This window comes from Lonchura striata, chromosome 3, assembly GCF_050655825.1.
Source record: "Lonchura striata isolate lonStrDom1 chromosome 3, ASM5065582v1, whole genome shotgun sequence".
NCBI lineage: Eukaryota > Metazoa > Chordata > Aves > Passeriformes > Estrildidae > Lonchura > Lonchura striata.
Window position 1 is genome coordinate 109,330,842 of NC_140705.1, and position 26,300 is coordinate 109,357,141.

At 38.3% G+C, this 26,300-nt stretch overlaps 1 long non-coding RNA gene across 7 annotated transcripts in view; it reads right to left on the reverse strand.

Moving 5' to 3' along the window:
- LOC110476639 (uncharacterized) overlaps positions 1-18,648 on the reverse strand; it is a 152,416-nt gene extending 133,768 nt beyond the window's left edge. For all 7 annotated transcript variants that reach the window (XR_014954044.1, XR_014954040.1, XR_014954042.1 and 4 more), the window contains exon 1: positions 549-18,648. This is a non-coding gene — a long non-coding RNA (uncharacterized LOC110476639). The remainder of the gene's footprint in view (positions 1-548) is intronic.
- Positions 18,649-26,300: the final 7,652 nt, after the last annotated feature.

A 26,300-nucleotide genomic window follows, 5' to 3' on the forward strand; every position in this document is an offset into this window, starting at 1 on the left:
AGCACTCATGCCCTCTGTAACTATTCACCTTAGCATCAAGCATTAGTTTAAAACAAGAACCACTTTCCCTTTCTTCATAGAGCTCAGCTCTCTGTCAGAGACAACTTCCACAAAGACAGTAGGAAAAATGAGGCCCTTGTTGAGCAAATACATCATCCTCTCTCTATGAGAGCTATCAAGACCTGTTCGGGGAGCCTAGACAACAGATTATGCCATCATCTCTTCACTTGCCCCTCCTCAAACTGGGAGTCCCTGCCTTTAAAATTTCTACCTTCCTAAGTCAACATATAATTCTTTCTGAGTAAGAATTTCTGGCCAAAGTCATGAAAAAACAGTGCATGTATGCTTGACAGCATATTGTGATATTTAGTAGCCACAAAGAACTGGAACACCCTCTCAGGGAGGCAACCAGATGTTCTAATCTAACTGGACAAAACAGCAAATCTTTCAGTAACAAAGATCACAAATTAAATCCCATCAAAACAGCATCAAGTTTAAAAATTTAGAAATTCCTAAATTAGGTCAAATAAAAAGTGAGAACTACTCACCATGTTACAATGAACTTCCACTGAATTTTCCAAAATTCTTAAACTGAGAGGGAGCTTCGGACTATGGACAGATTACTGGAGCTCCTGAAGATCCCTCTCATCAATCACCCATGCAGGACTAAAACAAATTAATTCTGACTGCCTGCTTCCTATATTACCTTCCTAATTACACCTTTACACCTTTCAGGTGCAAAGGTAATAGCAGGCATCCACTTTCCAAGTGTATTGCAATCATGTGCCATGGCAACCCCTCTAAAAGCTCTTGGCACAAAGATAATGTGAACAAATACAGGCCAAGGTTACTGTCACAAACACAACAGATTGGTGATGGAAACAGATAACCCTTATAATGACTTTCTGTTCTGTAATTTCAAAAATTATTCATTAAAATATGGTGTTTATTCCTCCAGATCCTGTACCATCATCCTTTATTATCTAAGTCAAGCTGTGTATCCTCAGTTAAAAGTACTATCTTCCACATGTTTTATTCCTCCTGGTAGTCAGCCATGGTGAGCTATATATGCAAACAATATTTACTGGGGGCTTGGGGATTTATTTTGCTTTTGCCAGGATTGCTGTGCTTTGCACAGCATGATTCTGCCTCAAGTGCTCAGCACCTGCTCAGTGGCAGCCAGAGAGCAGCTCAGGCTACCCGTTCTAATGGGTTGTGACTAATGCTGCTCATTTGGGGTGCTTGAACCAAAAACTAGAAAGACAGCAGGTTATTTCTTCCTTTTACTGGGAAGATTTTTTTTCTTATCTTGGCAGAACATACTTGGGATATTCAGGTGAAAAAATGTTAAAGTGAGAAAAGAAATAAGAAAGGGGTTGGAATTTTCTTGCATGAGAGGTCATTCAGGATCTTGTTTGAAGTAGATTTTCTTTCTCCCTGGCATCAATACTACACAGGGCTTTGCTCATGCTTTTTAATAAATAAGATTGGTCCAAATTATCAAATTTTTCCTTGTATGAAGGTAAAGTCCTGAAGAAATACATGATCAGCCTTTTCCTCTCAAATTATTAAGGTTTTCAATGTGAGACCCTGGCCTAGCCATTTATTAAGCACCTATTTTTCAAGTGATTCAAGCACCAGAAACAATTTCATTCTATCCAATTTTAAAACCAAACAAAACAAAACACATTCACAATTTGGAACATCTTTTATGATGAGGAGAAAGAGCTGTCTCTGAAAGTAAACCAAATCCACTTTACATCCAAGTTCTATATACATCCATCATTACACTAAAACAAACACCAACTTCAGCTCTACTGACCACACTGATCATATTTGCTTTCAGTTACCAGATAAATGATATTGGATAAAACAGGATTTATAATATATAAAGCAGCCTGCCCAGGAAAGTAACATCTCCAAACACTTCAATGAACAAAAAAAGTTTAACAGTTTAAAATGAGTTTAAGAAAACTCATTTTCTTCACAACACAAAATTAAACTTTTAATGCATTTGAGGCTCACTTTTTGTTCCAAAATGAAGAAGTATCCAGCCACCTTGCAGGGGCACTTAACTTCAGGCTGTATAGCAGCTGCCTGAAGACACTGGCCCTCTACAAGAGGGCCAATTTTTTTCTTCACTGAGACATGGACCTTAAGTTTACCAAAATAGATCTATTTAAGTTAAATGCACCGTCTGTGGTGATTGTCACAAATATTAGTCCCATTCAAATACCTACACATATAGCTAGCTAAAATGAAAACAAATCTATATTAAACATAACAGAGACCTCTTGAAGTTATCTTAATGAAATGTTTGGAACTGACCAAAGGTTTTCAAATCTGACCTTAAGCTGAACCTTCATACCAGCCTGAACTCAAGCCTTTTAGAAATACTTGGAATAAACATCCTTTCAGGCTAAAACTTCAGCCTTTGATGTTTGTTTTTTTCTTTCAATTAGATTGAAATCAGAGTCTTTCACATAGTATTGGTGCCTTTCATAGAAGGAATGGTATAACCCTGTGCTAAGGGGACTTATAAAAGTCTTGTGGTTTATATTTTGGCCAACACCTCTAAGACAATGGAGACAGCACTGAAGGTTTAGGTTCACCTTCTAATAAGTACAAGTCAAAGTAAAAATTAAAAAAAAAAAAAAAAACCACACACAAAATGAAAAATCTCCAAAATTATCAACTGAATCTAGTCCACAGAGACGGGAAATAATGGTAGGTGATATTGATCCTATACTAGGACAGCAGCAAAATGCTAATTGTCAAACACCTATAGGGTCAGACCTACCAAGAAGATGACACATCCAGTAAAAGTTTTTGCCATTTTTAATTCTTCAGTAGTAAGTGTCTGTCCCCAGACACATAGAACAGATTAAAAACCAACACTAAATTAATTGGTAGACATGTCTATTCTTATATAGCTAGGCAAGGCCAGGTCAAAGAACAGCATATGCTGTTATGTGCAGCAAAGGTGCTGTTCTTGATTAACACTTCTGTCTCATATGAGAGTGGAGCAGAGCCCACAGACCAAGCTCAATGGGAAGAACCAGGCTGTGAGGAGCTGTGATGCTCAGCTACTCCCCCCTGATCCCTCTCTGCAGCACAATAGTCTAATCAAATCCAACTCTGAGCTGGAGAGAATCCAGAATTACATGCAGGGTAAATGTGTGTGTGTAACCAAACTTCCAAAACTGAAGAAAGTTCATTTCTACAGCAACATAACACACACAACATGTCTGATGCAACGTCACTTGCACAGGACAGGAAAGGAGGCAAAAGGTATGTGTGCTTTGGGGATTGAGTTTATAGGCTGAATGCAGGCCTTTGCTGTGCTTTTATTGTTAACTGTTTTATCTCTGGTTTTAGAGTGTCACTGTGAAATACCAACAAAGTGAAGTACAAACTTAGCACAGAACCTTCAGTAGACACATCTGATTCTTCCTCTTGGGAAGAGAACTCTCATGGTTAAGAGGTTACATTAGTCTCTCTATATATTCATTTGCTTCTCTGATTAAATTGTCTGTGGTCAATCAGAGTAAATGTCAACATGGTGTTCTCTTTTAGTCACTGTACCACTAGAAACTTTGTATTCTACAGCTGACAAAAAGAAAGGCTATTGTGCTAACACAGTGTTTGGCAGCAGTGACTTACAGTGCAGGTCCCAAGCTCAAATCCTACCTTATGGTAAATTTGTTCCAGATTATACCTTCTAAACCCTGTAGCTTCAATTCACTCCACCAAAAAGCTCTCAGATGGTGATGATGATGATGATGCTTCCTGCAAACATCGTCTCAATCAGAAACTCTTCTCCAAAGAAACACACAGCACTGTATACTGTTGGACTTTGGGTTTTGCCTCTTGCTTATGCATGTGCTCAATGTTCATTTTCAGGAGCCAGTAGACATCAAGCACTGGGAACCTAAACAGAAACAGGCTCAAGGCAGATCACACATACCACATTTACCCACACATTGTATTCTCTTGGGAAGTTTAAGAATGAAAGTTTATAGATCCAGAAAGCTAGAAAGAGCTTTGCAAACACATACAGTACTCACTGTCTCAAATATTAGGAGCAGATGGGGTTTAACAGCTGGGAAACAGGATCCGATAAGTGATGGACCATGAAGGGCCATAAGAAGCAAAGGGAGAAGTGAGGATGGGGCCTAAGAAAGCTGGTAAGGCAAGGACTTAGAGAGGTTTTATTACCAGTATATATAATTATAGACTGGCTTGGCAGATTTGGAAAAACATTCCCTTTATGGTGGCATGTAAATAGCACACTGGGAGAACAGAAGGCCTTCATTCCTCTCTAAACCTAAACAGAGTGTCATTTGCACCTTGGTCACACAGGCAGAAAGCTTGAACCTCAGCATGTGCCAGAACAGTAAAGCAGGAAGAAAAGAGGGACACTGAGTGGTGAAAGGACTTTTTTCAGGGTGCATGACCCATCAGTAGCACAGAAAGTATCTGGGCTCCCTGGTGTCCTCATCACTAAGTGGTGGTGCTTTGTGATTTGGGATCACCTTTAGTTTCATGTTTAGGTGTTTGAAATGCACCAAGTGTCCTAATGTTTGAAGTAATCCTGAGGTAGTCAGATCACTTTATCAATTCTGAGTATACTCTTACTTCCTCCCCAGGAGCTCTCTTATCATTGTGCTCCAAAGCCACCCTTTGAGGAGTCTCCAGAGCCATGTGTTTAGGGATGGGCCAGGACAGGATTAATCCTTTATTCTCAGCAAGCATGTAGTCTAGTAATGGAATATGTAAAGATAAAAGCAGCTGCCATCAGCACGTTTTCTTCCAAATCAGCACTTTGATGTTGAATTCATTGTGGTTCAGAGAGAGCTGGGCCTGGTTGCTTTTCAAGGATGCAATGAGCAGTGTCTAATATGCTCATTATGCTGTTATCAGACATATTTCTGCATCTGAGCATATCATGACACCACAGCCAGTTTTACTTCTGTGTGCACAAGGCAGACAGCTGCCAAGCAAACATCCTAAAGTGTATGCATCTTTCCAGTGAGTAAAATGGGCACACATTGATCCCCTCTCCCCTCCAACAGCTTCTACAGTCTCAGAAGGCTTTGCTCCATGCCTCCTTCTCCCCACAAGACCTTCATTAAGGTGTACACGTGCAGTGGCTTCAGGCCAGCCTTCTGCTCTGCACTCATTAGCTCATTCCAGCACACTGTGACTGCACAGGTACACAGCAGCTGCCATTATTTGAGCTGGCATTTACCAGCAATTAAAACACAATAACTATAGAGCTTGTCAAGACATTTTCTCTTTGTGGGATTGCTTGGTTTGTTTCCATATTACAGGTGAAAATTGCTGCAATTCCTGTTGACAAATATTGACACCTCACCTAATGCATCAGTTTCTTTACTTTGAATCAGTTTCTTTACAGTTTTTGAACTTCTCAATCTCTGCCCACTTGCGATATGTTTCACAGTATTTTGGAAATGTTTTTTGTTGTCGGAAATTAGTCGTTTGCCACTTATCTGCCCCACACTGATCCTAAATAGTACAAGTACAGAGTAGCTAAGTAATGCTGTTGTAAACCCGGACTTCTAGGGTTTCTTTTTCTGTCACTAAGTGCATATGTCCAGGTTGGCTTGTCTTTTTGATGTCCCATCACAGATGTTGTGTAATATCACGTGTATCTTACCCCCAACCCCTGCTGAACAATCATCAGAGCTGAGAGAGGTTTATTTTATTCTTAATCAGAACATAATTTGAGGCTGACATTTTTCTTTTCCATAGTCTTAAGTAATTTCCCACCGCCTTAGTCCTCAGTAAGAATTCTTGTCTTTGGGAGAAGTCAGACATCTTGTGCTGCTAGGTACAGAAAACACACTTAGTGCTCCTCCATGAAGGCTGTAGCACCTGAAACACCACTAGAATTCAGACTGCCCTGAATTCAGCTAACTCTCATCACACAAGGACAAGACTTATGCAGTGCATTCTGTTTTTCTTTATCTGTTTCAGCCAATAAGATGGTTGAAATGAGAATTGCTTAATTTCTGCATTTGTTATCTAAGTGCATCTAAGAAAGAATGAATGGCAAACAAGTCGGACTTTAGAGCAGAGAGTCTCATTCAGCAGTTCTGAGATAATTGGAAATGACAGCAGGAACCTTCTTCAGCTCTATTGGACTCTCTGGCTGGGCCAGGAACAGAGGCAAGGCTAAGAAATATAAGTTTTAAAAATATGTAAAAAATAAGAGGATTTCTCGCTTATTTTAATTAAAGCACTAAAGAAGCCCCTAGGTCCAGCTGGATCCACTGAATTGTCATCTTCAGTTTCTCAGCATAACATCAGTGCTGCATCATTTATGGAGGTATATTTGCTTAAGAGTAGTCCTCATTAAAATTCAATTACATTGAAACTATATAATCCCTCATTGTAATAACCTGATAAAAAGCCCTTAACTGTCACACCACTTGCCCATTTAGCAAGAAAATTAGCTCAGCAAAGCACATAGACTTAATTTAGCAATTAGGGTGCAGTTTGTATCAGGCTACTTCAATAAGATTGGAAGGCAATTTACAAGGTAGTTTCGTTCATTGCCAACTATTAAAGGCATGTCAATAGTGAACAAAATCCACAACACACATCTGCAAAGAAAATTATGTATTTATGCATTTCTAAGAGTAAAAAAGCTATAATGGACAGGATCTTCTGTTTGCATCATACTTGCCTAATCACTGTATTATATTTTCTTTCTGTGCTAAAAGGTGAAGTGGATATATGTCACAAGAATGTATTACAAGAAGAACCATGTTCCTACAGCACTAGGGAATTGTCCTTGATTTTGAGCTAGGTGTTCACCTGTTTGCTGAAGAATGAAGAATGTGGATTAAATGGTGTTCTGCTAGGATCTGCTTGTGGGTCTAGATGACTTAGAGAGATTTATTAGTCATGAAGAGATCATAACCTGTAGAGCTTTCCACACCTTGACTTATTGGGGGGACTAACTTTGGTCAGTGCAATGAGAATATTTGTTGAGGGGTGATACCAATGCCATGACCTGTATTCCTATAAGGTCCAAGAGAGTCAATGTGATATTATTGACCTCCTCTCTGCAGATTTTATCACAGACCAGGTAACAGAAAAGCACATTTATGCAGCTTGCTCTTGGGCTGCCCAGTAGATGGCTTCTTTCCTTGGGTTTTTGGTGGTTTTTTAAAAATTTATTTTTTAAACAATGCTTCATGACAAATTCCAGAAGCCCTTTCAAGGGAGCCAAACAACAGAAGAGAGTTCTTTCTCACTGGAGCTGTTTCTAACACCACAATATCACAGGGAAGGTGGCATGAGAGTGCTCCAGGAATGGGGATACATTTCTGAGGTTATTCAGAGCATTTTTAATTCATATTCCTTCTAGCTATCTTTCAGTTTATATTTAAAACTTCATTGTGGTCCCTTGCTGTTCATTTTCTTATGAAGTGTTAATGGTTCTCTAGAAGTATACATCTTCTATTTGTATGAGTGATTTTTATCTCTTACTAAGTCTCTTTACCATGCTAATGAAGTGAATTACTAGCTTTAATTAATATAATTACTAGCTTGTTTTCCTTGGTATTTTAATAGCAGTATTGAAATTCTATTTGTTATTTATAAGTTTATGTAGAAACATAGATAGACTAATAGTTGTTCTGTTCTCATGAGCAATATCAGAATAACATAAAGGATTACCAGTAGTAAACTAATGCTGAACTATCCAAACTAAATAGCTAACTAAATTAAACTTTTGTGCATATTTAGCTACATATTTCTTTTTATGTGCAAAAATATTATTACATCCACAAATATCCTTTTTTCACAGACAAGGTTTTACATCATGTCATTTCTGTTAGGAGGCAATGCTAGTATTTTTCCCTTGGAAAACTGAGTTACTTGGCAGATACAAATTTGACTGAGCAGGGACTTGGTAGTAGACCACACAGCTCTTGACTCTGGGGGTTCTGTATTATTCACAGAATTTAGGCTTTCATTTTAAAACAACCAGAAAACAAAACAAAAGTTTCATCAGCCCTTGTAGTTTTAGAAATACCTGTGTGGGACTCTCACTGTGATTTTGCTCATTTTTGCATCTGAAACTGTCAGAAATGAGAAAATGAAAGCTGCATCTGTATGATTACCTGATTTTTGCCAGTTTTCAATCAGGCCATTGTGGTAACACTACCAAGCATTCAAAGTACAGAAAATCTGGGGTCCTCAGGTAGACAGACTTGTTCTGACACAGAAGAAATCACTTATCAGTGGCTCAGTGAATTCCTGTAGCCACAGCTCTAGGGATCACAACTGCTCAGAATTTCTGCTGAGCTCCTGTGATAATGATGAGTGACTTTTGAGCCTTTGCTCAGGATGTAGCTAGGTTTGAGTGATGTTCTGTAAAGTTTGCAAGTGAACACTGGAAAGATACAAAGCGATCTGGAAATAGCTTGTCAAAAGTCATACAACCCACAGCTTGTCTTGACTCCATAGGCTCTTCACGTATTAGAAATTCTCTATTTTATGGTCTTTATTGTTCTAAAAGAGGTTGCTCCTGCTGTGTCCATTCCATGACAGGTTGGAATGACTGATAACATGATCTCCCAAGGAGCAGCAAGAGCAGAGGGTGGCAGCAGAGCCAGCAAGGCAGTGCCTTCACTGGCAAGGACATGGCTCCATGGTATCTGAAGAAGAACAGAGCAGATCTGGTCATGGTAGCCTCACACAGGTGACCAGGCCCCTTGGGCAGACAGAGATGTTGTTATGCCTGTGGGTACACTCAGACTCTGTTTCCAGCCTGTATAAAGAGCCCAAGAAAAGCACTCTTCATCTAGGAGGCTCTCCAACCACATCAAGTGAATTGAATTTGCCTTTTTGTGCTACTGTGAAACAACTTTTCCTCTCCAGCCTCTGGGCACTACATAAACAAATAGAATGAGCAGGCAAATGACTACAAGCCTATTAAGAACCTCAAGATTTACTCCTCTACAGACAAAATCAGTAACCCAAGCATCTCTACAGCATAGTCCAGACTGTACAAATGACCAGCAGATCATTGACTGTGGTGTAAAATACTGCCAGTGTCCTGAGCTTGGGCAAAGTGTTTCCTTAGTCACATATATCCTACCTTTTCCATGTTCAAAATGAGGCAGTCAGAAGGGATTAGACCCTGAACTTGTATATGTTTGTAAATGGCTTTGAACACCATGGGTGAAATACACAGCTGAAGAGAACTTTCACTGGAAGCTAGCAATTGAGAAGATGTGAGGTGGAAAGTTCTGAAAACTGTGCAAGTGACAAGAAGGTGCAAGGAATAAGAGAAGACCTACAACTGTGCTTATTGCCTCTGGTGATGAGCATCTAAAAAAAGGGAAAAAAAAAAAAAAAGAGTAAAAAGGAAGTGGTAGGCTGCCAAAATCTGCAGACCTAACTGATTACATCAAACAAATGACCTCCCCACAGTGATTTATGGGCTAATCTCTCACCAAAGGTTCAACTTGTCAGTGAGTAGCCAGTACAATTAGTGCTGCTCCATGTATCACTTGAGGTGCTGGCTCCTCGGCAGGAGGAGTTTATTCTCACACAGTTTATTACAACCAATGAAAATTTGCCCAACCCTGCTTTCACCTGGCACAGGAATTGTTGCTCAGGGCTGAGGACCACAGAAGGCTTCTGCATCCTAAGCAGGGATCTGCTTAATTGATAGATTTGAGCCAAAGGGGCTGTACAGAGAGACATAAGCAGAGAACAGGACTCAAAACTCTATGAGCAGGACAAGTGATACACCCAAAAATGGAAAACTAGCATTTGCTAGGGAGCAGTCGTACTAAGAAGGAACATGACCTACTGAAAACTAAGCCAAGCTCACTTTCTGTATTGCCCTCTTTTAACAAAATGGGGCTTGGAAATTGGGCAGTTTAATCTTTTTGAACAGGAATAAACGGGTATGTGTATTTACAGTTTTACAAATTAATCAAGAATTAATCCTCTAATGATGCATAAATAGTGACTCTCAAAGTGTTTAAGGTACTATAAAAAAGTAGCACAAGTAGCAAGGGATCTATATAGAATTCAGTCTGATGTTTTAAAGCATAAGGGAACCACTGCAGCAGCAGTGAAACTGTTGTCTCTCCTCCATTCTTGAGCTTATATATGCCCAAAGAATTGGCTGTAATTTAAAAGACCATAATACCTGGTTTACATTCCCTGAGTTAGAGACGAGCTGCTTTTGCAGCTTACAGGCTGAATTTACCATTCATTATTGTTCCTGAAGAGATATTCTCAATCACATGCCTTTTGTGAAGAGCTTTGTTGTCTTTCTAGCATGCTCTGAGACCACAATAATGCCATTATAAAATCAAGACTTAAATCTGTATACAGGAAGGGTTTGGATGATAGTTTTACCTTAAGGAGATAAACACCAGCCTTTACAAAAAGCAGAGCTCCTTCTTTACCCTTTCTTTCAGTTTTCATTAGTGTCTAAATCTGCCAGTCTGGAACAGGTTCCTTTGTCAGAGAAATATAGCCAAAGACATGATTCAACTTTGTGCTGCATGTGAAGTAGCTCAGTGCTGCAGTACTGATGAGGGAATCAATACAAGGGCTTGGATAACAGGATGAGTGGGAAGTCTTTCACACTTTGCAGGTTTCCCCTGGGAAGTGTGCTGCTGCTGCTGAGGAGATGATTGTTCTTACAACAGTATTCACTGCGAGCATAAAAAAACTCTGCTGAATTTATCCTGCTTATTCTTATACTTCCATGAAGCTTCATGGCTCCATATGATCTGTAGAGGAGATCAAAAGGCCACCAAGTGCACAATGGACTGTCAGCAAAATCATGGGCTTGAGAGCAGTTCTCATTGCTCATGAGTGGAAGGAGCAATTCTGAAGTCAGCAGGATGAGGGTTTTGTCTTCCATGGAAACTAGCAGGTAATATGCACCTTACTTAGAAATAAGAGCACTGGCAGGATACAGAGACAGTGCTTTTCTGAAAGCCTATCCAGCAGGACTTGTTGCAAATATCTTTTCTGCCTAGTAAGGGAGGAGAAAAAATGTCCATTTTTATTGGAAATGCCTCCTGGTCACTGACTTTTTCCTGGATCCTCCTTTGGAGGAGTGAGATCCTCCTTTGGAGGTATGGAAGTAACATTTTTTCTCTTTTTTATAAAGCAAAATGGAGAACTCCAGGTTCCTTTTTTAGCCTGTATATTTCCAAGTTTGAAAAGATCTCAAGGACTGTCTTGTGGCTTTAAACCCAGAGTTGAAGCAAATGGGAGCAAATTTGGTCTGAGGCTGCAATGGTAAGAAGAGAAGGGAAGGTCCAGGAAGGGAATATACACATAACTGCCTATAACTTTTGAGTGTTAAACCATTGTTGGTGTTTGATTTCTGTTTCCATGCATGTCAGTTCACATCTGTGTCCTAGTTCCAATTCTCTCCCTGGCACAATGGGACATAGCCAGCATTTCAACCCTTCTGTAAGGTGATTTTCAATGACTGCCTCAGCAACTGCCCCCTCCAGCTCAGAACAATTTTAGGGAAGCAGAAAGATTTGGCATTTGAAGGCACAGCTATGCTGTTTGCTCCTGAGGATGTGAGTTGTGCTAATCTCTGAATGATTAATGTCAGGTATTTCCAAGCCTTAGTCCACTCTCTGTGCTTCTGCAACATTCACTGTCATCCAGTTGGATGCACAGAGAAAACCACCTTGGGCAGAATTTAGCCTTGTCACTTCTGAGACCTACAAGTGCAGATATCTGCAAATGTCTTCACAAGTGAGTCTGTAACAATTAAATGATAAATTATAAAGTGATGAATTAAGGAGTAAGTCAACATTTTTCATGGCAAAAGAAATAGGTTTACCCAATAAAATACCCAAACATAAGTTTTACTACAAACAAAAGAATGAACTGACCATATACCTCAAAATAAATTTTCAGAACATTTTGTTGTAAGATGTTGTAGGGCTCAAAGAAAGGTTCGTTCAAAAGCAGTGAAACACTAGATCATTCAGCTAGATCATTCAGGGTCTATAAACCCTCATGGTCTTGATATAGCCTTCAACTCAGCAAGTCTTAAAGTTTATTGGCACACAGGTGGGTGTTTTTCTGTGAAGTGAGCCATACCAACACTATTCTGATCTGCATCAGCTGCTAAAGATGGCATAGGGATTTAAAAAGATGTCAATTTGACCCAGCACAGTTGTGCTTGAACACTGTAGTTCCTAGATTCAGTACTAAATATCCTTACCCTCACTAGCTCTGAAAATGCCAAATATTCCAGTTTCATCTTTCTACTGCTAGGAAGCTGCTGCTTTCTTTCTTCATAAAGAGTTTTAGTGTGGTTTGGCCATATTTTGGGCTGGTGTAAGGGCTTCTGGTCTCCAGGGTAACAGGAATTATTGCTCCAAAGCATTTGCAAGCTGGGATGTGTTGTTTATCCTCCACTGTATTAAGAAAAGATATCTTTTGACTGCTGGCATTTCTAATACAAATCACTGAAAAGAATCCATGTCCTCAAGGAAAAAAAACAAGCAATTAAACATGTAGTCCTATAATCTTCAGTAGAGGATGGTCTTTCCATTCCACTAAAGAGCAAAGGGAAAGCCATCACTTATACTGAGAAGTGTGGAGTGGTGTGGTGCACAACACTACACCAAGAGTAAATGAATCCTTTCTTATTATTTAGATAGTACTGACTTCTAGATTACAGATCTACTTTGTGGGCATGGCACGTTTGCCACTACTTTCAGCTCATGGCAACACACTGTTGATCTCTGGACTGTCACCTCCACACACCTGGAAGATCACAGCGTAGAGGTGACAAATAGTCCTGTCTCAGGGAAAGTTAAAAAGTGCCTTTTTTTTGTTTGATTACTTCTTTCTTGCACAGAGACACGCTGTGGCTCAGAACTAAATGAGCATTAAAGTGTGAAATTAATTTCTGATTTTCAAACAAATGGGAAGATGGGACCATGTAAGAACAAAGGATATTCACAGTGAAGAAGACATTTCAGAATACCTTATATTGTCCTACTCTCTCAGTGCCATTGTACATACAGGAACGCCAGCTTCTCCCATTTAACAGCTCAGACTACATGATCTGACTGTGGTCACAGTTAGATCTTACTTCAGCTCCAACTTTCAAAACCCTTACCTGGAGATTAGAATATTCTACCACTGACTGTAACAACAATAAAATGTAGATGTGGTCTGGATTAAACCATCCTCAGATGTGTATGGCAGGAAAGATCTTAGAAGTGCTGCACATCTGATTTTGAAAAGGAATAAAGTTTGGACCATTTGGGGCAGAGGAGAGTACAATCCACAGTCATGATTTGGGCAGTTTCCATAACACTTTCCACCCTATTTCTTTGTCAAAGAGGTTGAGCACTCTTTGCTTCAGACAATAAACTCATCCTTGCTTCTAACTGAGAGGCCAACTTTGGTGTGCTGGGAATCCTTTACATGACTCAGGCTGTTAGGCATGCTTCCAACACTCCTAATTTGTGTTCAGTTTGTCTTACCCAAATGTTTTTATTTAAGAGTAAAGAAATTAAGTCAGGAACCCATAATGACCATCCCTGGATTTTTGTAATTTCTCTGTGAAAATGGTGTGAGCTCAACCTTCCAAAGCAACAATACTTTCTAAATGGAATAGTTGTAGCCCATTTCCATCTGGATCCATATGAAGTGGATAGAGAGACAGAAAATAAGCTCACTGCAGCTGTGTTGACTCAAATTGCTTGGCCTCCAGGAAATCAACTACACTGTCTTTGAGAAAATGCTTTTTGACAGCTTCCCTGATCATCCTCATCCACTGAGGAATTATGCACCAGTAATTCCACATTGCACTGGTCAGGTCATTGATGATACTGCTGCTGATTTGATATTGTCCAGATTTTACTTTTCCCTTCCTTGTGAAGCTGATGCATCAGTGCACACACACTGGGATCCTGTAAGACTAGGGAACCTTTATTTTTGCAGACCATTGCCACACTGCCTGCATTATCTATATCAGGAAAAACCATCATCCACACTGGTCCTACTCAAAAGCATCAGGAGGTCTGCCCAATGTCTGCACACACTGTACTTTTTCCTCTGAAATTCCTGAAATTCTGGGCTCAGAGATGTCTGGTGAATGCATGGCAGCAACAAAGAATTCAGGCTGACTTCTTAGTAGTAAAATACAAGCCCTTAGAAAAAAAATGGATGCATCACAGTTCATCTTCCCTGTGATAGAATATTATTCATCTTGTCTTTACCCTGGAAACTGAGATGGAAACTGAAAAATTCATTCATTCTCATTTACCACAAGTAATGGAAGAGTTAAGCAGAGAAGTCTGATTTTCTAATTCTGGCTTGTGCACCTGTCATCCCTTCCCTCCCTGTCCTGTTCTAGTCAGAATTTTCCTTCCCTACTGTCTGTGATAGGTCCCAAAGAATTGTGGACACTGAGGAGTGAATCTGCCAATTTACAGTGTGCACAGGCCCATGCCAAGCACTTTGCCAGAAGCCAGAAGAAAAAAGCCTGTACAGTTTTTTGTTATACAACAAGCCCAAGAAGAGCCATACTATTAGAACACCAGATCCTTTTTCCCGGCCTAGCAAACACACTTCTTATGAGGAGAACCTCACACAAATTTTAAATCCAGCCAGAAAACCTCCTTTGTGATCAGAGACAGGTGGACATCATGCATCCTGACTGTTGAATGAATGTAGCTAATCTCTCCTTTTTTAAGCAAGTAAAAAAGCTATTAAGAAACACAGCACAAGTTTCTGTCTGAAAAGCTGTTTCTTGCATACATAAAACAGAAAAACTCCATCTCCCTTTAGGGTTTTATTGGAAAAGGACCAATGATTTCTCATAATTAAACACAATTCCTTCAGTTGTATGGACACTATCAAAAAAGAGCCATGTTTCTCCTGAAACACTCATCAATATTTAAAATGCAACAAACACACTGCATTTTAAAATATATGTGACATTATTATCACTGTTATTGGGAAACTTCCTTCTTTTATTTTGGGCTTTATCAGAAATGAATTTTTGTGGATTTCTTCTGAGAGCTCCTTTTTATGAAATATGTTTTTTGAAAAGTAGCCATGATATTCAGAATTTTCTTTGAAAATATTATCACCATGGTTTTTAAAGACCTGTGATTTGCTTTTTTTCATTCAGTTTCATCACTAAATCAGTGTCTCTCACCCTTTATACTGCACTGATGCATATTCCACACAGACCTGGCTTTGCTTTAATGTCATGTAATTCACATTTCCTCTGAAGCAATTTCACAGTAGAAGTTATCTCACATAAATACAACATTAACTAGCCATATAGATTTCTAATATCTGTAGAATCTTGTTTGACAGTTGATCAGACTTACCCTTCTACAGTTAAATTTATTCTTGGTTGCAATGTCAATCCTATCCCTCCCTCTGAATAATTTCTTCACTCTTTTTTATTTTTTTAAATCAGGGACTTTGCTGATTCCATCATTCCCTATAACCAGATGAGTTAATATATCATATTAACTGAATATATATTAACTTATTCATATATCTGAATATGTGGATTTCTAGCATTGTAAAGGTTTCTACATTCTCTGAAGCTGGTATAAAAAAATAAGTCCACATGGTTACAAGCTTTTGCTCAGAAAGCAAGATATAATTGGGATTTGTCATGTTGATGTGGACAAGTCTATAAAAAATATCAGAAGTAGTTCTCTTCAATTTATGAAAAACATCCTTTCAAAGTCTCTTTTTCTTTTTATTTTGTGTTACTCATGTTGCCATTCTACTTAAGTGTAATTTTCAGTCTTAGGTGTTTGCAGTTTGTACACAGAATGATGCAACACTGAACTCCAAACAATTTCAAGTTTACATAGCTGCAAAAATTGCATAATCGAAGAGGCCATTGCATTTACCAAAAGGTGTATTTCGTATGAATAAGCAAGTTCAACTGCAGAAATGTTCTCTCTCGTGTTTTAGCTTCAGCAGCTTGCAATATGATGGAAAGCAGATGTCTTGCTACCAAGAAAACATTTCCTTTTCAAATTAAATGGTAAAATATTTGGAGTGCACTTCAAAGGACTTGAGGTAAAGATTTTAAGAGCTGTGTGTAGAAAAAAGAAAATTTTTTGTGAATTTTTGAGATGGGAAAAGATAAAATAATTGTGCCAAAGCCCAAAACACTGCTTTACAATATTTTTTTTTAAGATTATGAGGTTTCTTTTGCCACATTTTATTTTGAAAATGCATCATTAATTCAAGCAGCTGAAATGGTTTTACTCAGAATCCTTTTTAGTGCAGATACATCATTCTCTTCTCATTCCAAAACAGACACAGAACCAAACTCAGAAAGTCAGTTTGTTGATCATACTGATTGTATCTTAGAACTGATAGAAAGTCCTAATATTTTCAGGTTTTTATGACTCTTGATATTTAGTTCTGCTCTCTATCACCTTCTAGGCTGAGAAAAACTTTACTGTGAGCAGAGTACAGGAGTGCAAGGTTTTTTCCAAATTAGCTGAATCGAGATTGAAATTACTTCTGGGCTCTATTTAGTCAGTCTGCATGCCTGGCTGTCAGGAAGCTTAATAAAGCTCTACATCTAAAGAGCAAGAGAACCAAAAGTGAACACAATTCAGCACAGTCCTGAAGCTAAATAAAGAACACAAGCAGGTCTCCTTTCTGTTTATTAAAAAACTTACCTTTAATCTACCTTAGTCTTCGTCCCTCTTACACCTCTCTAGACGGCCCCACTTACTTCCTTGCACTTTATTTTGTGCTTTGTTATTTTGAGATTCTGTGTGCCATATCTCTGCCCTGACACCAGGCATGTGAGTTTTGTGAAAAGAGATTTAAATTACAGCATTATTTAGCTCATGTAAGGTTCAACATCTGCAATACAGATGGCTGCACTGAAGAACGTTTCCCTCCAGTCTCAGTCACTGGACACAAGTGACAGTGAAGATTAATTACAACATCCAGCTCAGCTGTAGATGTGTATGCTGCAAATGTTAGCATTCATTCAGATTAATCCTGTCCCCGGTGTCTGACTGAAAAATCTGTCCTTGATTCTGTTCTTGTTAAACATCATTTCCATGTCTGTTTCTTTCCTCCTTGTTGTCAATGGAAGCAACTTTCTTCTCCCACTCTCTTTTCCCTACTCCCACCTTTTGTGGGCACACATTGCCATCAGGTTCTGTAGGACCTGTGCATGTCCTGGAACAGAGGTCAATGACACATTTTCATGAGCAGCCTTTTTACAGACAAAAGGACCTCACGTCTTCCTGGCAGGACACTAAAGTATAAAGCCACTGAAGGTTTTGCCACTTACTCCACATGTGAGCTCTGTCCTGAGCTGAAGTTAAAACCAAACAACTTTTCCTTTTCCTTTGTTGAGTGCATCATATTCAGAAGCTGAGATGCAAAAATCCAGATGAAATATTTTATTGAAATTTGATTGAATGCTTTACTTTCTCAAATGTAATTGTTTTGCAAAATAGCTAATATGATAGCAAAAGTCTCACTATTTACTTTTTACCAGATACAATCTCCTATTGTCCCAGAAAAGCATGTGTGGTACAAGGACTGTTGTCTGTCCTACACTAGAGACAATGGGATGGAGCTTTTTAAAACTATCTACAGGGCAGTTAGACCTTCAAAATCTCTGTTTAAATTATTTCCATAGGGCATTTGTTTCACTGCAGGATTAATTCTTTTGAATAATTTTAAGTCCCCAGCAAAACTAGGGTCTGCATAGAAATAAATGCATTAACAATGTGAAACACTGTCTCAGAGGAAAAAAATATTTTATTTTCCAAGATCATACACCACCTGTTTGAATTCCCCTGCTGGGATGAGCAGAATGCCAAAGTCTGCTGCTTCTACTGACCTTTCTGATTTACTTTGCCATATGAAAACACTTCTACACACATGAAAAGGAGATTTTCCTCTTTCTCTTTAATTTATTCTTTTTTTTTTTTTTTAAGCTATTCTATTGCTTTCGGAAAAAATAAAAAACTTTTATTCCTCTCTGTTTATGCATATGTATGTATGCATATATATATATAAATAGATGAACAAAAGTGTTATTCAATTTTTCTAGAATTACTTTTACAGTAGACTGAAAAATGAAAAAAATTATTTAGGAGAACAATATAAAATTTTTGTTTTCACTGCATAAAATTGTTACATATTAGTATTATCCAAGATTGTAATTCATGTTTGTGCAATGGGTCCCATTACACGTTGTGCCTCATTCCTAGAGGCCAACCTGAATGTCTCTACCAGGAATCTCAATTTTTAGTCTTTTCCTGAAGGACATTTCTGTAACTCTGAGCTCTTTATTATTCTTGACAACTGAGTGACCAAGAGGTGGATGTGTTCAAGTAAGGACTACCTCATCTTCTCAATCTTATCTCTCAGGTTACAAATTTTACAGCAGGTTTTGGCAATAAATGAACTGAGACTTCAGCTACTGAGCTGAAGTGTAAGGATGTGGTAGATATGTCTGAGAAATCCAAACAATCTTCTGACCTTGGAAGTGAAAAAGTTCTGTAAGCCAAGTGCATAGTTTGAATTCTTTATGCATTAACAGTGATACGTAAAAAACCATGAAAGAAAAATCTCTCGGCTGCAGAATGCCCAGCTGAGTTCAGGCACATTGCATATAGATTAATAATTTGGATGTCCTTCAGAAAGTTCATCCGAAAACTTCACAAACCCCTGAGTTAAAGACATTCTCCACTCATAGTAAAAAATGCTTTTTTATAAACCACAAGAATTTTGTTACTTTGCAGGCTTGTCTAGGGAATCCAGATTACACATTCAGAGGAAAAGGCACCTGTTCAGACCCTTGTCAGGGTGGCCCCAGATGCTGCTCTGCTCTGTGGCCAAGGGGTGACAGCCACCCGGATGTGTTAATGGGTGCTCTCCCATCCCTCTGGATCACCCTTCAGGTTGTGGGCATCGCTGCTCAGAAGTATGGGACACATTATGGGATACAGGGAAAAAGTGAAAAAGTGTTTCAGGACTCCACAAGACTCATTATGGGATGCTTAGGTGGAGAACCAAAGGTGAGGAAAGTGATATATCTCGGTGACTTGGGAGCACACATGGGAAAACAGAGGAAAAAAATTAATAAAAGGGGCTGATTGCTGACATACAGATTGCTGTTCAGTGCACTTTTATGACTGTGCATGGTGCTCAGCAGAGTCTTCTTTCTGTTACTGAATTCCTGTTCTAAGAATTTTTCTATTATATGTGTATATGTGGCAGTCTAAGTGCCAACAGCTGCAGTGGGATCCAGGCTCAGAGGCCCAGGTGCCGGTGGTGCAAGCAACTGGAGGAAGTGCAAACATGTAAGAAAGTACAAATGCATGAGTAAATATGTGAGCTTTAGTAAATATTGAGCCAGGATTGCTGGTGAAATGGCCTGGGGATTAGATGTACTAGTGTTTCTGTGTGGGAAGCCATGCAAGGAGCTGGGTACCAGTGGGACCAGGGGAGTCCTGGTCAGCCACTGGTGACCTCTCTGTATGTACCCATGGATTCATCTGTGTATTTCTGTGAGCAATGGGGCTTGCCAGGGGGCTCTGGAACTTTATATGTCCAGGTGCTGGGACCCAGGTACTGCATAAGGCCAGCTGCTGGACAGACAGACACATGTGGTGCAAATATTCACATGTATAAATACATATATCTTCTGCTCATGGACTTTCCTCCTTATCAGCCAGGAAGGAGACAAGATGAGGCTGCTGGGTCTGTTCATGCTTGTGCCAATGCTGATCAGCCTGCCTGTGCTGATCTGTGCAGCCAGTTGTCTATATATGCATTCTATATGTGCATTTCTGTGTGTGCACCTCCTGGGAATCCACTCAGAGCTGGGGAGTGTGGAGCTGTGACAGCCTCACCTCTATCAGGTCACTGGATTTCATATGTAAAAACATGGACACAATAGTTTACATTTGTTTTACTTTAGAAATGGGACTTGAAGTAAGTAACTTACATTTCTCTCTGAGTTTCTCTTGAATCATTACCACTCCTGCTGAAGATTTTGCCAGCCCAGCTTCTGGAATGAAGAGTCTGCCACACTCAGTAATAATAATGTCAACATAGTGCTTACACTGCAATCTCTGTCTGAAAAGCTCTTTGAAAACATCTGCTAATTAATTCAATTAATTAATACAATTACTCTGTAAAAACACTACACACTCCTCAAGTCATCCACTTGTAAAGCATCTCTCTTCTAACTTTTAAGAACTAAAAATATAACTGCATTCAATTCCCTTAATACTTGTCATTCTTTCTCTGTGCCAATTAAGAGCTGACATATTCCTGCCTAACAACTAGAAAGAGAGACACAGTGTGAGAAGGGGGAAGATTGTTTTAGGGTATTAAAAGGAAAGTAATTAAATATTTGTTCAGGAGTAATTGTGCATAAATTGCATGATAATTAAGTTTCATATCATTAGTATATCTTAATTAGTGTCTTTTCATGATCAATGTTTAACTCACAATTGTTTTGCTTTATTTCAAATTAAGTACTTATTTGTAAACCCTTTACTTAAATCCATTTCCCATAACTTTTTCTCTTGGTACTAGAACTGATGTTTTTGATGTTATTAAATGTCTTCAGGTGCCCAGTACAGTTTCCCAGTCATAACATCTCAACTCATTCCTCATAATAAGTGAAGTTAATTTTAGTATTTCATGCCTTAGTTTTTAGAATATTTTCATATACCTATATTAAAAAATACATGGGCAAAGTAGACTTGTGCCCTTAGCTGGAAGCAGCAGTCTAACTTCTTCTAACTTTTGGAGATGAAAGGTTAATTACATCAGGGGAAAGGCAATACAGTATTAAATAATAGAACAGGAAGGTGTGAATTAAGCCAGAGCATCTTTTGATCAGTTTGATGGAGTACAGTTATAACAGCTGCATCAGAGCTACCTTGGTTTCTGGAGGTCATCTGGTCAAGTATTGCTGAATCATGCAGAAACAGGCAATTTTATGGATAATAAAAACACTAATAGAGTTTTGCATAAGCATATTGCTTCCAAGGAGGATGACTGACTCATTATCTTCAGAAACAAAGTTTTTGGCAGTTCCTAAAAACCAGATTTCCATCTGTAACTAAAGTTGCAATTCAGGAGAGAAAAGTCTATGTCTTGGTCACAGAGATGGTGATAAATTGCCCCTGAAAAATCTGTAGGAGGACAAGTAATTAAAAAAAAAAAACAAAAACAAAAACAAAACCCTCTCAGGTCAGTGTACTCATCATGAGATTTTGCACATGTTTCTCTTTCCACATGAAACTTTCCATATGTTAGCCATACATATCCATGTCCCTACATTCAACATGTCACATCTCTATTTTGATTTTTTATCATTTTAATATGGAAGAATTTTAATCTTGTAATCTTGGTTCTTTACTGAAAAAATTGAATGGAAGACAACTGTTAACAATTATCTAAGAATAATTGTATTGACAGTTCTTATTAATGTGTTCTTGTAATGTATGCAAGTCATTCTGGGAGTATAAGAACAGCTCTTCTGGATCAGACCATCAGTGCATCTAGCTAAATGCTCTCTGAGAGAGCAAGGGAGCCTGAGCTTTTAATTTAATCCATTCTCTTTGTAATTCCCAGTATCCACACTTGTTTTACTAAGAATAATAGAAATCACAGCCCTGTTAATCCGCTCTAGTACCTAGTTTATGCAAATGGACTCCATGAATCTGTTTAGTTTCTTATTCAGCATTTTGATACTATCTGCTTCTTAAGCTTCCTGTGCTAAAACTGTTGCAGTAATTTCAGTTATCATTGCATCTAGTAGAAGAAAGTAACACCACCATGATCCAGTTGATGTGTCTTCATCAACACTTCATGTTTAAGAAGTTCATGTCAGTTGTCAGAAACACTTTAGAAAGAGTAGCCGATGAACATGACTTACAGTAGGCCAGCACACTTTTGCCTGAAAACATTAATTGAAATAATAGTAAAGCTGAACCCAGATCTTGGAAGACTGTCCCTGGCCATTGTGTTGAGCCACTCTTGCTGGGCTGTATTTGAAAGGCACTGCAATCGCAGAGAAGGTGAGAAAGAGGAGTTAGATAAGCTGGTGGTTTCAGGTTGAAGATGGAACAGCCCTCACTGCATGCCATGTCCTCAGAGTAAAAGAGCTTCAGCTGTAAGCAAGGTGTCAGTGAGCATAAAGGAAAAGCTTGAGAAGTGGATGTGGTAGAAATAATGGGACTGCAAGACATCATCATTCAATTGAGAGGTTGCATTTTCATGGGGGTGCTGGCATTGTGCCAGTGTCAAACCATGACACCAGTATGGACATGGGAGACACAGACACAGTCTTTGGAGTAAGCTGAAATTAAAGACCAGTCTGAAAAGGGCTACTAGGACAAATTGAGACTGACAAGATGAGTTTAGCTTCTTTAGCTTCACTAAACATGAGGGTGAATTGAATGACCTGCCATAGCATCTCCTAGTCTCAGTTTCCTCTGAGAGTCTGAGAAATGCTGAAAATACATTAAGTAAATATTCATGAAGGAGAGCAGCTATTTCTGTAAAGCAATAAGTTAACTTTTTAAGTTAAAGCACAAAAAATTGATGTAAATTGGATAAGCCAGAAATTAGGCTCCCAGCAAAATTCTGGAACAGTCTTTCCATAGCAAGAATAGGGACAAAACAAATAATTTTAAGAAGCAGTTAAATCATGTTATTGAAAGAGTAGCTAATGAAGTTATCACTGATCATTGAAGGCCATCTTTGGTGATCTGGGAATTTTTCTGTTCTGAGGACTTTCTGACAGTTGATCATCAGATGATTATCATCAAGGGATAACATCAAGGTTACTCACACCTGGAATGGAAACCAGTATTGCTTAGTAAGAGAACATGAGCCTTCTGTGCAATCCTGCTTGAGACAAAAATGTGGAGGCAACAGCAGTGATAATCTCACCCCACTCTCTGTCTGGGTTCATTGCCCTGCTGCACTCTGCTTTGATTGCTTCAGTGCTAAATCTGATACCTGTGGACATTCATTCTAAAACTATTGTGACAGGTGCCTGCTTCTGTACAAACCACTTTGAGAAATACTCTAGAGGCTAGCAGAAACCTTTTCCTTCAAGAATTGTAAGGATTTTAAAAGCTACTCATTTCATAAGAGCTCTTATTTCAATGATAGCTAAAGCAAAAATTGAACATAAAAACCTCAGGTATTTCTTTGGCCATTTTCTTTTTATTTACTTCAGATCTGAAAACATGGACATGTGACAGAGCAAGAAAAATCAAGTTAGGCAACTTTGATCTTAACTAAGATATGAAAGAATAAAATTCTGGTAATCTTCTACATTATGCATTATATGCTATCAGTGCTGCAAATACGTGTGTCTTTTCACACTCTGACAATATCCCCATGCTGACATGTCAATATTTTAATTGTTTCCTAGAAATTTTCTTTCAGCTACATTTTTGATTCACCAAGAACAAAAGGCAAGTTTACATATCTATATGGTCAGCAGCTAGACTTTTCAGATATTCTATTGAAATAAATCAGATACTATTAATGGGGTTCAGGGATGGTCATATCCTACAAAATGCACAAGGTCCAGTAATTTGTAATGTAACATCTAATATTAAAATCTCAGAAAAAGTACAGTATATGCTGTACTGTGCTTTCACTTCATGAAAATATGATTCACCTAGGGACTTTAGACTGCTGAAAATTGGTCATTAAATCAATCTGATTATAAGTCATTTATAAGGCTCAGTTCCACTTTCAGAGTCAACTGCAAGCTTAGCACTAACTGCAGTGAGACTACAATCTCTCAGCAAGTCAATATTTAAAAGCAAGTAACCAAAGCACTGTTTTTTACATTTAATACTTGATTTAAAGAATGGAGAACAGGATGTGAAAGAAGTGATAACAAGACGTGTGTGCAAAGGTGTATGAGAGCTAGAGATATAATTACCAATAGGAAGAAACCGCGGGATTACGAAGGTGATATTAATGAGACAAATACAAAGAGAATCCTCATATTTTGCCACTGGAAAAATACAGTGATTTTGTAATGGTGGATGTTGAAACCCCATCATCACCAAGTGGATTTGAGATGAAACACCTCCACACAGAGGATAATCTCACAGTTGTGTCAGGCTGGGGGATGGTACAGATTCTCTATTCAGTACTTCAGCTCCCGCATTCTGCCATTCTGTCTATCAGATGCGTTCACTTCCCTCTTTTGTCAGACACATAATCATTCCATTGTACTGCGCACTGCTAATCTCTTGCTGCTATTTCTGAAATTTGTTAAATGATTTTTTATGCAGTTTATATTTTAAATCCCTTCAAGGTAGATTTGTGGCTCTCTATAAGTCTTTTTTTCCTTGTATGAAATGTATCAAAAAACAAGATTCAGTCACAAAATGTTCCCTTTACTGGATGACTGTACATGTTCATGTGATTTTTATCTTTCTGAAGACAAACGTATCATCACATTCTCCCAGGAACTTGTAGTGAAAAACTTGAAATACTTTCTTTGTATTTTTATGAAAGTTATGATAACATTCCTATGACTGAAGTAGAATCTGCCATATAAAATAGATTAAATACAATGTTTCTCATTCTTAGCCAGATGTATTAGTAGGCATGAATAAATTATCTCAACAACTTGCACTACAGGAATCATGGAGCAGCTTGTCCCATCGTTGTATCCATACATTAAGCTGCAGCCTACCAAAGGGAGGATTTACATAAGCCATTACTTCTGAAGTTTGTTGATTTTACACAAAAACCCTCCTCCAAACAAGCAAAAAAAAAAAAAACCCAACACTATTACACTATTTTCACTTCCTCTTAGACACATACTCAGAGCATAACAGACAAAATACCTTCACCATATTAATTGTTTACTTCTGTGAAGATGCCCATGGGTGACGGCATTAGCTATCACAGACTTGAAGTTTTGTGTGCACATTTCTCAAATACTTTAGACTCTTCCCCAAAATGCCTTGAAGAAAAGCCAGTTTCTCTCTTTCTCTCTCTGAGAAAGAGAGAGCCTAAGACCCTTTTGCATTGTGCTTTCACTGATTCTCCCAAGGCGCAATTGAGTTTTGAGTGTTTGGGCCTGCACAACTTGCCTAATAAGAGAATTAATACACATCTGGACTAGATCTCAGACAGCCTTACTACAGCTCTGAGCCAAAACCTCCTCTTCCTCAGGCTCCACAAAGCTCTTGAGTGCAGCTGTGTCATAGATTCCATTACAGAGATGGGCAGAAAGTGGATTTATCCCCACTTGTGATTTCTGCAGACTTACAGGAATGGATGATGAAGACAAGGCAAATGTGGACTTGAAGAGTTTTATCTTTCCAACAATATGCTTATCATACATTACATGATGTGGTATTTTAGGGAGGTTTCTATTACATATCAGTTTCTAAATGTTTCATTCTAGATTGTTACTTCTTTTATGATTTCTATCTGGTGATCTTCCCCTTTTGGGGGATCCAGACCCTAGCAGTATTAACAATTACTTAATGTTTGTCTCAGATGCTTATGTTGCAGCATAAAAAGAATAAAGTACCAGTAGAACAAAAGCCATCACTGTTTTATTTCTTCTGTTTCTGGATCTCAACTGAATATAAAGCCTAATGTACTATGTCTACATAGTGGACATCTACTAAACGTGTATGAAGTGCAAAATCTTACAACTGACCTGATATATTGAATTGTCTGCAGTGTTCTGCTTTCAAATTTAACCAGTCCTATTTGCTCCAAGTGGAAAATGCACATACTTATCCAAGTCACTACAAAGGAAATTCTGAGCGTTTAATGGGACCTGTGCTATTCAGACATATAATTCTTGCCCTTACAAATTTTTCCTTAAAAATTTCAAACCTAGCAACCTAGGAAAGTTTCAAAATAGTAATTTCAAACAAAGCTACCATAACTAATACAAGAAATTGCAGAAAATTAAAGCCATATTTTAAGTCCCTCAACAATTTTTCACAGGAAACACAGAAGATTAGCTTTAATTTAACTGACATATTTGATAAGCTAGCAATGAATTTTTGCAAAAGGTACTAACTGATTTATGGTTTTAATCTCTGTACAGTGACTGCTTTATGGAAATCGTACAAATTGTGTGCTACTCCTTAATGCATCTCTAACAATGATAATTTTAAAATAAAATCAAACACATAAAACCCCACTCTGTTTCATCCTTTTGAATGAAAATTAGCATGAGAATGAAAACAAAAACATTGAAT